Source organism: Pleurodeles waltl, unplaced genomic scaffold (genome assembly GCF_031143425.1).
Source record: "Pleurodeles waltl isolate 20211129_DDA unplaced genomic scaffold, aPleWal1.hap1.20221129 scaffold_73, whole genome shotgun sequence".
Lineage (NCBI taxonomy): Eukaryota > Metazoa > Chordata > Amphibia > Caudata > Salamandridae > Pleurodeles > Pleurodeles waltl.
The window spans coordinates 1516053-1529201 of NW_027150394.1; positions in this window are offsets into that span (position 1 = coordinate 1516053).

A 13149-nucleotide genomic window follows, 5' to 3' on the forward strand; every position below is an offset into this window, starting at 1 on the left:
GGGCAGGAGCCCACTAAACCCCAGATGAAGGTGCAAAATGGCTGCCTCCGGGTGGAAGAAGCTGAAGATTCTTCAACAACGGAAGACGCCAGGAACTTCTCCTTTGCACAGAAGATTTCCCACAGCGTGCTGGAGGATGCAGAGTTGTTTCCAATCACACAGACCGCAAACAAGCCTTGCTAGCTGCTAGGTTGCAGCTGAAGAAAATGGATGCTGCCTGGGCCCAGAAAGGACCAGGAAGTCGCCCCTTGGTGGGGGAGACAGAGGGGCGCTCAGCAATACAGAGAGCCCATGCAGAAGCAGGCAGCACCCACAGAAGTTCTTGAACACATGTTCAAGAAAACTGAACACAGCGGTCATCTCAACACTAAAAAGGAGGGTCCCACAAAGCGGGTGGTCAACTCAGCATGTTGAGAAATGCAGGACAGAGTGCTGGGGACCTGGGCTGTGCTGTGCACAAAGGATTCCTTGCAAAAGTGCACAGAAGCCCTAGCAGCTGCAGTTCACGCAGTACACAGGATTACTGTCTTGCGTGGGGAGGCAAGGACTTACCCCCACCAAATTTGGACAGATGGACCACTGGACTGTCAGGGTCACTTGGATCCAGCTCTTGTGTTCCAGGGATCATGTTCGTCACGATGAGAGGGGACGCAGAGGACCGGTGAAGCAGAAGTTTGGTGCCTGCGTTAGCACTGGGAAGATTCCGTCGACCCAATGGAGATTTCTTCTTGGCTTCCAGTGCAGTGTGAAGGCAGACATCCCCCAGAGCATGCAACACCAGGAAACAGTCGGGAAAGCCAGCAGGATTAGGCGCTATAATGTCGCTGTTGGTCTTCTTGCTACTTTGTTGCAGTTTTGCAGGCATCCTGGAGCAGTCAGCGGTCGATCCTTGGCAGAAGTCGGAGAGGGCGATGCAGAGGAACTCTGGTGAGCTCTTGCATTCGTTACCTGAAGACAAGCCCACAGGGGAGACCCTAAATAGCCCTTAGATGAGGATTGGCCACCTAGTCAGGTAAGCACCTATCAGGAGAGGTCTCTGACGTTACCTGCTGGCACTGGACACTCAGAGGCCTCCATTGTGCCCTCAAACCTCTGCATTCAAGATGGTAGAGGTCTGGGACACACTGGAGGAGCTATGGGCACCACCCCTGGGGTGGTGATAGACAGGGGAGTGGTCACTCCCCTTTCCTTTGTCCAGTTTCGTTCCAGGGCATGGGCTGGGGGAACCCCGGACCAGTGTAGACTGGCTTATGCAAAGAGGGCACCATCTGTGCCCTTCAAAGCATTTCAAGAGGCTGGGGGAGGCTACTCCTCCCCAGCCCTTAATACCTATTTCCAAAGGGAGAGGGTGTAACACCCTCTCTCAGAGGAAATTCTTTGTTCTGCCTTCCTGGGACTGGGCTGCCCAGACCCCAGGAGGGCAGAAACCTGTCTGTGGGTTGGCAGCAGTGGTAGCTGCAGTGACAACCCCAGAGAGCTAATTTGACAGTACTCGGGGTCCATACTGGAGCCCCGGGATGCATGGGATTGGCACCCCAATACCAGATTTGGCATGGGAGGACAATACCATGATCTTAGACATGTTACATGGTAATATTCGGAGTTACCATTAGAAGCTACATATAGGTACTGACCTATATGTAGTGCACGCGTGTAATGGTGTTCCCGCACTCACAAAGTCCGGGGAAATTGCCCTGAACTATGTGGGGGCACCAGGGTGCCAGGGTGCCCTCACACTTAGTAACTTGCACCTAACCTTCACTAAGTGAGGGTTAGACATATAGGTGACTTATAAGTTACTTAAGTGCAGTGTAAAATGGCTGTGAAATAACATGGACGTTATTTCATTCAGGCTGCAGTGGCAGTCCTGTGTAAGAATTGTCTGAGCTCCCTATGGGTGGCAAAAGAAATGCTGCAGCCCATACGGATCTCCTGGAACCCCAATACCCTGGGTACCTAGGTACCATATACTAGGGAATTATAAGGATGTTCCCTTATAATGTGTGCCAATTTGAATTGGTGAAAAATGGTCACTAGCCTATAGTGACAATTTTAAAGGCATAGAGAGCATAAACACTGAGGTTCTGGTTAGCAGAGCTTCAGTGACACAGTTAGGCATCACACAGGGACACACATTCAGGTCACAAACTACGAGCACTGGGGCCCTGGCTAGCAGGATCCCAGTGAGACAGGCAAAAACAAACTGACATACAAGTAAAAATGAGGTAAAATGCCAGGCAAGATGGTACTTTGCTACGCAACCCCCCCCCCCCCCAAAAGAGGGACAATAAGGCTAACCTTGCCCAGATGAGTCTTCATTGTCTAAGTGGAAATATCTTGAGAGTCCATCTGCATTGGAGTGGGTAGTCCCAGGTCCATGTTCCACTGTATAGTCCATTCCCTGTAGGGAGATGGACCACCTCAATGATTTGGGGTTTTTACCTTTCATTTGTTTTAGCCATAATAGAGGTTGGTGGTCTGTCTGAACAATAAAGTGAGTACCAAACAGGTATGGTCTCAACTCTCTATGGCAGACCAACGCTTTTCTCTAGGAGTCAACCTTCTGCTGATAAAAGCAACAGGTTGATCCTGGCCCTCAGTGTTAAGCTGTGATAGAACTGCCCCTACCCCTAATTCAGAAGCATCAGTCTGGACTATGAATTGTTCGGAGTAACAAGGGCTTTTCAGGGCATGTGCAGAGCACATGGCCTGTTTTTGCTCATCAAAAGCCTTTTGACAGCTAGCTGTCCACAATACCTTTTTAGGCATCTTCTTGCTGGTAAGGTCATTAAGAGGAGCTGCAATGGAACCATAATTCTTAATGAACCTCCTATAGTAACCTGTAAGGCCTAGGAAGGCTCTCACCTGGGTTTGAGTTGTAGGGGGAGCCCATTCCATGATGGTTTGAATCTTCCCCTGCAGTGGTGCAATCTGTTCCCCACCTACCAGGTAGCCCAGATAAACCCCTTTCCCCTGCCCTATCTGGCACTTTGAGGCCTTGATAGTGAGGCCTGCCTTTTGCAGGGCCTCCAAAAGTTTCCATAGGTGGACCAGGTGCTCATCCCAGGTGGAGCCAAAGACAGCTATGTCATCTAGATATGCTGCACTAAAAGCTTCCAAACCTTGCAGGACTGTGGTCACCAACCTTTGGAAAGTGGCAGGTGCATTTTTCAAACCAAAGAGCATAACAGTGAACTGGCAGTTCCCTCTGTGGGAGGCTGGCCTGGCTTATAGTGGCTACCTGATGGTACATACACCTTGTGCCAGTTCCAGTTATCCCTTATTAGTAGATTAATAGTGTTCTAGCAGTTTAGGCTGATAGAGGTAGCTATAGCAGAGCAGATTAGGCTCAACTAGGAGACATGCAAAGCTCCTACTATACCACTTATATCATATAGCACTATGGTGGTCATTACAACCCTGGCGGAAGGTGATAAAGCCAACAGTCCGGTGGAAAAAAATTTGCAATTACAAAGACAGCCACTTTAACACTCAGCCCGCCACGGTGGTAGAAACAAACAGCTTTGCGGTCACCGCCAACAGACAGGCGGAGGACAAAGTACCGCCCACACTATTATGACAGGCCAATCCGCCACCTTTTCCGGGGCGGATTCACCGCGGATAAAAAACACGGCGGAAACAGGAATTCCGAAGGAAAAACGCTCACCTCTACACACCCCACGAGGAACGAGGACACCATGGACCCGGAACTCCAAAATCTACCTGCGATAGTCTTCCTGCTCCTCTACCAGGAGCACGAACGCCGGCGGCAAAGACCACGGTGAGTACTGCACCTACGACACAGGGGAGGGGGGAAGGAAAAAACAGGGACACACACAAGCAACATGCAACACGCAACACCCCTACCCACCACAACACACACACTAATGCATATTAATACATCACAGTTACACCCCCCAATCCCCCTGGAAGAATGCAAAGATAATAGAAAATGAGTGTAACCATTGTAATATATTAAAATCAAGTAGGCAGAAATATATATATACACCATTGACAAAATATATACCAAGCATAGTAGTCCAGGTAGTGCTCTAATTAAGTCCGTGGAACACTGGGACCACACAGTATGGGCGAGGCCCACACACGATCCCCGACCATGATGGAGAGAACACTGCAGGGGCATCAGAGAGCAAGAAAACAGACACCTCAGGGGGAGTGAAAGGGGGGGCACCTCAGCTGCTTGAGTGCACGACGCCAAATCCACAAGGGGGCCACATGCCCACTGTTCAATCCTGGGGAGTGCAAAGCCACAGTCTCTCAAGTCTCTTCAGTGGGTGGCTTGCCCACTGTTCCATCCTGGGGAGTGCAAAGCCACAGTCTCTCAAGTCTCAACAGTGGGTGGCTTGCCCACTGTTCCATCCTGGGGAGTGCAAAGCCACAGTCTCTCAAGTGGATAAGTCTCCACTGGTTCTGGAGGGGGCCTTGTGCCCAGAGAGCTTCATCCTGCTAAGGACAGAGGTGGTGGATAACAGTCTCTACTGGTTCTGGAGGGGGCATGGTGCCCAGAGTGCTTCATCCTGCTAAGGACAGAGGTAGTGGATGACAGTCTCCACTGGTTCTGGAGGGGGCCTTGTGCCCAGAGTGCTTCATCCTGCCAAGGACAGAGGTAGTGAATGGATCTCTCCACTGGTTCTGGAGGGGGCATGGTGGCCAGAGTGCTTCATTCACCCAGTGACGGACTCAGTAGCGTCAGTGCCCTTGGCGCTCATCGGCCAGCGGTGCTTGAGACGGCGGTGCCCTGTTCAGCGGTGCTTGAGACGGCGGTGCCTTGTTCAGCGGTGCTTGAGACGGCGGTGCCCTGTTCAGCGGTGCATGAGATGGCGGTGCCCTGTTCAGCGGTGCTTGAGACGGCGGTGCCCTGTTCAGCGGTGCTTGAGACGGCGGTGCCCTGTTCAGCGGTGCATGAGACGGCGGTGCCCTGTTCAGCGGTGCTTGAGGCGGTGGTCTCCATTGCAGGGACTCAGCTGCTGGCGATCCTTCCTGGGCCAGCGGGGCTTTTGCTGGAGGTCCTTCATGGCCCAGCGGGGCTTTTGCTGGCGGTGGCCTCCTGGGCAGCTGGACTGGTGCTGGCGGTGGCCTCCTGGGCAGCTGGGCTGCTGCTGGACTCCTGGGCAGCTGGGCTTGTGCTGGCGGTGGCCTCCTGGGCAGCTGGGCTTGTGCTGGCGGTGGCCTCCTGGGGAGCTGGGCTTGTGCTGGCGGTGGCCTCCTGGGCAGCTGGGCTGGTGCTGGCGGTGGCCTCCTGGGCAGCTGGGCTGGTGCTGGCGGTGGCCTCCTGGGCAGCGGGGATGATGGCGGTCTTCTCCGTCGTGCTGCTCTTCCCAGACTTGCCGGGTTTCTTGTGGCCCTTCCCCACCTTGGAAGGTGTCACAGCTGACTCCACACTCCCACCGGGACCCCTCGGAGCGGCTTTGGTGGCTGGAGTCTTCCCCCTCTCTCGCTGGGCACTGGCCAACTTCTGATGCTTCACAGGTGGGGGACTGTCTGTGCTGTGGCTCCGTGCCACAATGGCTGCCCTGGTGGCCGGTGCACTCCAGATTCCGGTGACTACAGGCACCATTGGTCCCGGAGATGTTGTGGCTGAGGTGCTAGTTCGGGACCTAGGAGACGGACGGGGTGGAGGAGGTGTGGGAAAGAGGTCAAGGTTGGACAGGAAAAGTTTTTTTTGACACACTGGGACGGGTAGCTGGAGGGGGTTTGGGAGTGGAGGAAGAGGTGATGGTTGTAGGAGGTGTTCGTTTGCTGACTTTGGGTGAAGGTGCATGCACTGGAGGCTGTCGTGAGGTGGATGGCTGTTTGGTGGGTGTGTGCCTGCGTTTGTGTATCGTGGGAGGGGGTGTCACAGACACACTGGGAGAGGGCACAGGGGACGTGTAAATGGTAGGTGGGATGGTGACTGCACATGAGCAGGGTGTGGTGGTGGGTGTGCTGGAGAGGGATGTAGTGGCTGTAGAGGTAGTGCATGCAGGTGTGAGTGTAGACGAGACAGGGAGGGAGGAGGGAGATGAAGAGGAGGGGACACAGTGGAGGCAGTGGATGTTGGTATGTCTGCATGTGTGTGATGCTTGCATGAGTGCCTTTGGGATGTGTGGTGCTTATGTTTGCCTGAGCTTCCCTTGTCTGTTGACGTGTGTGCATGCTGGTCTCTAGGTGTGCTTGGGATAGGCTGAGGTAGAGGGGATTGGGTCTGGGTGGAGGAAGTTGGAGAAGGGAGGCTTGACACAGGGACAATGGCTGCCATCAGTGCTGAAGCCAGAGTCTGAAAAGCTCGCTGAAGGGCCGCCTGACCAGAATGAATGCCCTCCAGGAATGCATTGGTTTGTTGCAACTGCCTTTCGACACCGTGGATGGCATTCAAAATGGTAGACTGCCCAACAGGGAGGGACCTGAGGAGGTCAATGGCCTCCTCACTGAGGGCAGCAGGGGGGACTGGGGCAGGGCCTGAGGTGCCTGGGGCGAAGGTGATGCCCACCCTCCCGGGTGAGCGGGCACGGGGCGAAAGCTGAGTGGCTGCTGGGAGGGCATTGCTGGAAGGGGGGGTGGCGGCTGTACCTGTAGATGGGGGTGGCACGGATGTTGCCGCCACCACAAGGGAGCTCCCATCAGAGGACAAGTCAGTGTCACTGGTCTCAGCTCCTGTCCCTACCGTGGAGCTCCCCTCGCCCTCCGTCCCACTGGTGGAGTTCGATTCCATAGTGTGGCCCTTCATGGCCATGTGGGATGCAGCCCCCTGTTGCTCCGGTGCCACTGCTCCTCCGCCTGATGATGCTAATGCACACAAGAACAGGGAGACCACAAAAAGGGGGGGGTTGACAGAAGAAAGACATGTTGAGTGCATGCTTTACCGCTATCGTTGGCGGACACGACAGACACAGAAGCCCCCTGCACTATGCCGCGCTCTTGGGCTCCACTGTTCAATTCCTGGGAAATGGCCTACAAGGCTATGGCCGACATCTGCACACATAGATGACACATGGGCATGACTAGGTGTACTTGGCACTCTACAGAGGTGGGGTGGGGTGCCACATGGCCTGCTCTATGGAGGGACCTTGCCTACAGAACTTGCCCTGGCCTAGGGAAACCCACAGCCCACCTCCCCCACCCAGACCCCTCCACTGCACGCAAAGTCAGCAGAATGCGAGTGTACTTACCCCCTTGTGGCTGCTGTGATACCCTCAAGCGCCCATCCAACTCCGGGTACGCCACCGCCAGGATCCTGAGCATCAGGGGGGTCATGGTGCGACGGGCACCCATCCCACGTTGGGAGGCCATCCCCAGCTGAGCCTCCGCCGTCTTCTTGCTCCAGCGGCGAATGTCCTCCCATCTTTTCCAGCAGTGGGTGCTCCATCTGGGGTAGACCCCCAGGGTCCGGACGTCCTGGGTGATGGCACGCCAAATATGTTTTTTCTGGTGGGCGCTGACCTACATGAATTGTACAGGGGAAGAGAAAGTTATTACCACTGCACCGTCAAAGTGATTGGCCCCCATCCCTACCCTTGCCATGTGGCACATGCATTCACTGTTGTTTCATGCACGCCGCACTCTCCCCCCTTCCTTCTTACATCCAGCCCTCTCCACACAGACATAGCCCATACATCATGCTCTCTGTGTACTTACCTGTTTGTCTGGAGGACCGTAGAGTAGCGTTGTTAGAAATGGGGTTTTTGGTTGGCAGTCAGGTTACCCCCTGTCCAAGCAAAAGCCCTCAGTCTAGTCAGGGTAAGTCACACACAATCCAAGATTATCCTGTGCCCACCCTCTGGTAGCTTGGCACGAGCAGTCAGGCTTAACTTATAAGGCAATGTGTAAAGTATTTGTGCAATAAATCATACAATACCACCATATAGCACCACAAAAATACACCACACAGTGTTTAGAAAAATATATAATATTTATCAGGATAATTGTAGGTAAAAAAGAATAAAGTTGCAATGTGAAATTGTAGAGATATCACTGAAGAGTGATATAAAGTGTCTTAAGTCTTTAAAATGTAAACAAAGTCTCTTTCAAGCACAAGTACCTGGTTTGGAGTGGAAAATCTCCTCAGAGGGCCACAAAAGAAGAGGTGCGTGGAAAAAGGGTGTGTGCGTCGATTTCTCCCCAGCACACACGGACTTGCGTCGTTATTTATCACGCGGGGAAGTCGTGCGTCGTTTTCCGGTGCGCGGGCAGCCTCTTTCTATGGATCGCGGGGATTACCAGATGTCCCAGGTCTGTGCGTGGATTTTCCTGCTTGTTTTCCGGCTGCGCGTCGTTCTGCGGGGCTGCGCATCGAAATTACGATCTCACGGCAGGCGTTGCGCCGATTTCTCCTCTGGAGGTCAGGCGGCGTTGTCCTTGCGAAGCCGTGCGTCGAAGTTCTGGTCGTCCCAAAGGCGTCGCGTCAATCAGCGTCGGTGTGCGGCGTTTTTCTCGCCGCAGAACAGGCTGTGCATCGAAAATTTCGACGCACGGAGCGTCCAAGTGAAAAAGAGAAGTCTTTTTGGTCCTGAGACTTCAGGGAACAGGAGGCAAGCTCTATCCAAGCCCTTGGAGAGCACTTTCACAGCCAGACAAGAGTTCAGCAAGGCAGCAGGCCAACAACAAGGCAGTAGTCCTTTGTAGAAAGCAGACAGGTGAGTCCTTTGAGCAGCCAGGCAGTTCTTCTTGGCAGGATGTAGTTTCTGGTTCAGGTTTCTTCTCCAGCAAGTGTCTGAGTGGATGCACAAGGAGCTGTCAACTAAGCCCAGCCAGACGTGGATTGTAAGGCACAGAAAGATTTAAGTGCAAAGAAATTTCTAGAATAGTAATATTAAATCCAACTTCACCAGTCAGCAGGATTTTATATTACCGTTCTGGCCATACTAAATATGACCTTCCTACTCCTTTCAGATGAGCAGCTACCACTTCAATACTGTATGAGGGCAGCCCCAATGTTAACCTATGAAGGGAGCAGGCCTCACAGTAGTGCAAAAACGAATTTAGGCGTTTTACACTACCAGGACATGTAAACTACACAGGTACATGTCCTGCCTTTCACCCACACAGCACCCTGCTCAAGGGGTTGCCTAGGGCACACATTAGAGGTGACTTATATGTGGAGAAAGGGGAGTTTTTGGCTTGGCAAGTACTTTTAAATGCCAAGTCGAGGTGACAGTGAAACTGCACACACAGGCCTTGCAATGGCAGGCCTGAGACAAGGAAAAAGGGGCTACTTAAGTGGGTGGCACAACTAGTGCTGCAGGCCCACTAGTAGCATTTAATCTACCAGCCCTATGCACATAGAGTGCACATTACTAGGGACTTATAAGTAAATTAATAGTCCAATCAGGTATGATTCAAGGTTACCATGTTTTAAGGGAGAGAGCATATGCACTTTAGCACTTGTTAGCAGTGGTAAAGTGCGCAGAGTCTAAAAGTCAGCAAAAACAGTGTCCAAAAAGTAGAGGGAGGCAGGCAAAAAGTTAGGGGTGACTACCCTAAGGCTGTCAGGTCTAACAAGCGTGTACTGGGGGAGGACCCCGTCCACGAGTTTCTCCAACTCCTCCGATGTGAAGGCAGGGGCCCTTTCCCCAGACACTCGAGACATTGTCTCTTCCAGACCGAGGTCACAGCAGTGTAGGTCCTCTCCTGTCGAAGATCAGGTATCGAGTGATTGAACAGATAGAAAATGTCGGTCACGTCCGCGGCGGTGCGTACCTTTACCGCCGGCGTACATCGTCATTGGCTCCTGGGACCCATAGGGTCCAATGCAAACCAATGCAGCATTGCGCCGCGGTCTTCAACCGCCTACCGCGACGGTTTACAACGCCAGCGCAGTTACCTCACATCCCATTGTCCCACTTTACAGGTCAGGCAGCCGCCATTTCAGGGGCCCACATGGCTTCATTTTCAACTGCGTCACACATAGCTAGGCCTAGACTCAACACACATACAGGCCACTTTTTGAGTATGAATGGTGTTCTGTGTAAGCTGTGGGTACGTACCTCTGAGTTGTTTGACTCTGTGCTCGCTGTTGTCCTTCATAGGCACCGTCTGCTGGGACATGTGAGGAGATGGCGGCATCCTACGGTGTACCGACCGTTGGTGGACCTGTCGACAATGGACAAATGGAGGAAAGACATGTGATAATCACATACAGGCTTGACCGTGCCACAATCCAGGAACTGTGTACCCAGTTGGAGCCAGACCTGATGTCAGCTATTCGCCATCCTGTCAGTGCTCCATTTCCTTGCAAGTGGGTCATTTCAAACAACAGTGGCCATAGCATCGGGGATGTCCCAGCCTATGTTTTCTAACGTGTTGTCCAGAGTGTTGTCTGACCTGCTGAAACACATGTGGAGCTACATCGTTTTCCCTCAGGTGGAGGATTTGCCTACAGTGAAAGGTGACTTCTATGCCCTGGGACATATCCCCATCATCATAGGTGCCATTGATGGGACACATGTGGCTTTGGTCCCCCCCCCACAGGAGTGAACAGGTGTACAGAAACCGGAAGAGTTATCATTCGATGAATGGACAGATGGTATGTTTGGCAGACCAGTACATCTCCCATGTGAATGCCATGTTCCCTGGCTCAGTGCATGACGCCTACATCCTGCGGAATAGCAGCATCCCTTATGTGATGGGTCAACTCCAGAGGCACTGTGGGGGTCATTCCGACCCTGGCGGTCCAAGACCGCCAGGGCCGGGGCCCACGGAAGCACCGCCAACAGGCTGGCGGTACTTCAATGCCCATTCTGACTGCGGCGTTAAAGCCGCGGTCAGAAAAGGGAATCCGGCGGTTTCCCGCCGGATTTCCCCCTGCTTGGGCTGAATCTCCATGGCGGCGCTGCAAGCAGCGCCGCCATGGAGATTCCGACCCCATTCCCGCCATCCTGTTCCTGGCGTTTTTTACCGCCAGGATCAGGATGGTGGAAACGGGTGTCGTGGGGCCCCTGGGGGCCCCTGCACTGCCCATGCCACTGGCATGGGCAGTGCAGGGGCCCCCTAACAGGGCCCCATAAAGATTTTCACTGTCTGCATTGCAGACAGTGAAAATCGCGACGGGTGTAACTGCACCCGTCGCACCCCTGAAACTCCGCCGGCTCTATTCGGAGCCCGCTTCATTGTGGCAGGGCCTTTCCCGCTGGGCCGGGGGGCGCTCCTTTGGCGGGCACCCGCCGGCCCAGCGGGAAAGCCAGAATGGCCTCCACGGTCTTTTGACCGCAGAGCGGCCAAATGGCGGTTTCTGCTTGGCGGGCGGCGCCCGCCGCCCATCAATGTCGGAATGAGGGCCTGTGTGTGGCTAGTAGGTGAGCACCTGGAAGCTAGTCAGTGGGAATGGTTGTCTGGGTCTGGGGATATCCATACAGGTTAGTGTGTGTCTAACAGTTGTCACTCGCCATTTGCAGGTGACTCTAATTACCCCAACCTGTCATGGCTACTGACCCCAGTGAGGAATCCCAGGACAATGGCAGAGGAACGCTACAATGAGGCCCATGGGCGAACTAGGAGGGTGATCAAGCGGACCTTCGGCCTCCTGAAGGCCAGGTTACGGTGCCTCCATATGACAGGTGGATCCCTATTCTACTCACCAAAGAAGGTGCGCCAGATCATCATGGCCTGCTGTATGCTTCACAACTTGGCTTTGCGACAACAGATGCCTTTTCTGCAGGAGGATGGTCCAGATGGAGGTGTTGTGGCAGCTGTGGAGCCTGTGGACAGTGAAGACGAGGAAGCAGAGGAAGAAGACATGAACAACAGGGACTCAGTGATCCAGCAATATTTCCAGTGAGACGCAGGTAAGAGTACAGACCTGCCTTAAACACGTACTTAAACACTACTGCCTCTCTACTGTCTGTCGTTTTTACCCATTGTATGGTCACTGAGTTGTCACTTTCCCTTACGATTTCACAGATGTGGGTCCCACTGTGTGACATCTGCTTTGATTCCTCATGGACTAGAGCTGTGTGACATAGGTATGTTGACATTACCAATGAAAAAAGCTTTTTGACACAGTTATTGCTAATACAGTATTCCGAAATCACAGACAGACTCCAGATTGTTTTGTGCTTTAAGGGTGTTTATTTAAGTGCTCAATATTGGAGGGGGTAGTAAAATGGTGAGGGGTGATGGTGGAGGAATGTCCATGGCAGAGTCCAGTCTATTAGTCTCACAGGTGCATTGCCCAAATGGGCATAGGAAGTGGAGCTGGGACAGTTTAAGGATGGACAGGGTGACAAAGTGGGACAGTAGGATGACAATCAGGGGGGTCTCATTTCTTGCCAGGGGTCTTGGCATTGTTCTCTGTCTTGTTCCTGGATCTCAGGGACCGTTTGCGAGGTGGTTCTCCCTCTGCAGGGGGTGGTGGTCCTGTGGCTGGGCGTCCTGTCCACTTGCGCCGGCGGAGGTGGTGGGCAGTTCATCGTCCATGCTAGTGTCAGGGGCCCCTTGTAGAGCCCCAGTGTCCCTCCTGGTGTTGAGTACTTCCTTCAGCACCCCTACGGTGGTGCCCAGGGTGGAGTTGATGGTTCTGAGTTCCTCCCTGAAGCCCATATATTGTTCCTCCTGCAGGCTCTGGGTCTCCGGAAACTTGGCCAGTACCGTTGCCATTGTCTCCTGGGAGTGGTGGTAGGCTCCCATGATGGAGGAGAGGGCCTCGTGGAGAGTTGGTTCCCTTGGCCTGTCTGCCCCCTGTTGCACAGCAGCCCTCCCAGTTCCCCTGTGTTCTTGGGCCTCCATCCCCTGGACCGTGTGCCCACTACCACTGCCCCCAGTGGTAGTGGGCACACGGTGGGGTGGTGGGTTAGCCTGGGTTCCCTGTAGTGGTGGACACACAGCTGATTGACGTGTCCTGGGGATGGAGGTATGGGCCCGCTGGGTGGGTGCTGTGCTGGTGTTTCCAGAGGGGGGAAGCTCTGTAGTGGCCTGTGACTGTGTCAGGGGAACAGACTGACCGGAGGTCCCCGATGGGCTGGGCTGGTCATCTGGATCCAGTTGGAAAGAGGTGCTGTCATCACTGTGGGCCTCTTCTGTTGGTGGTGTGGACATGTGTGGACCCTCCTGTCCGGTGACGTTGGGTAGGGGTCCTGCAGGGGCATAAAAGGATGGTTATTACATCTGTGTGTGTCATGGTGTGCAATGGGTGGGTGACCGTGTACCCCAGTGCTT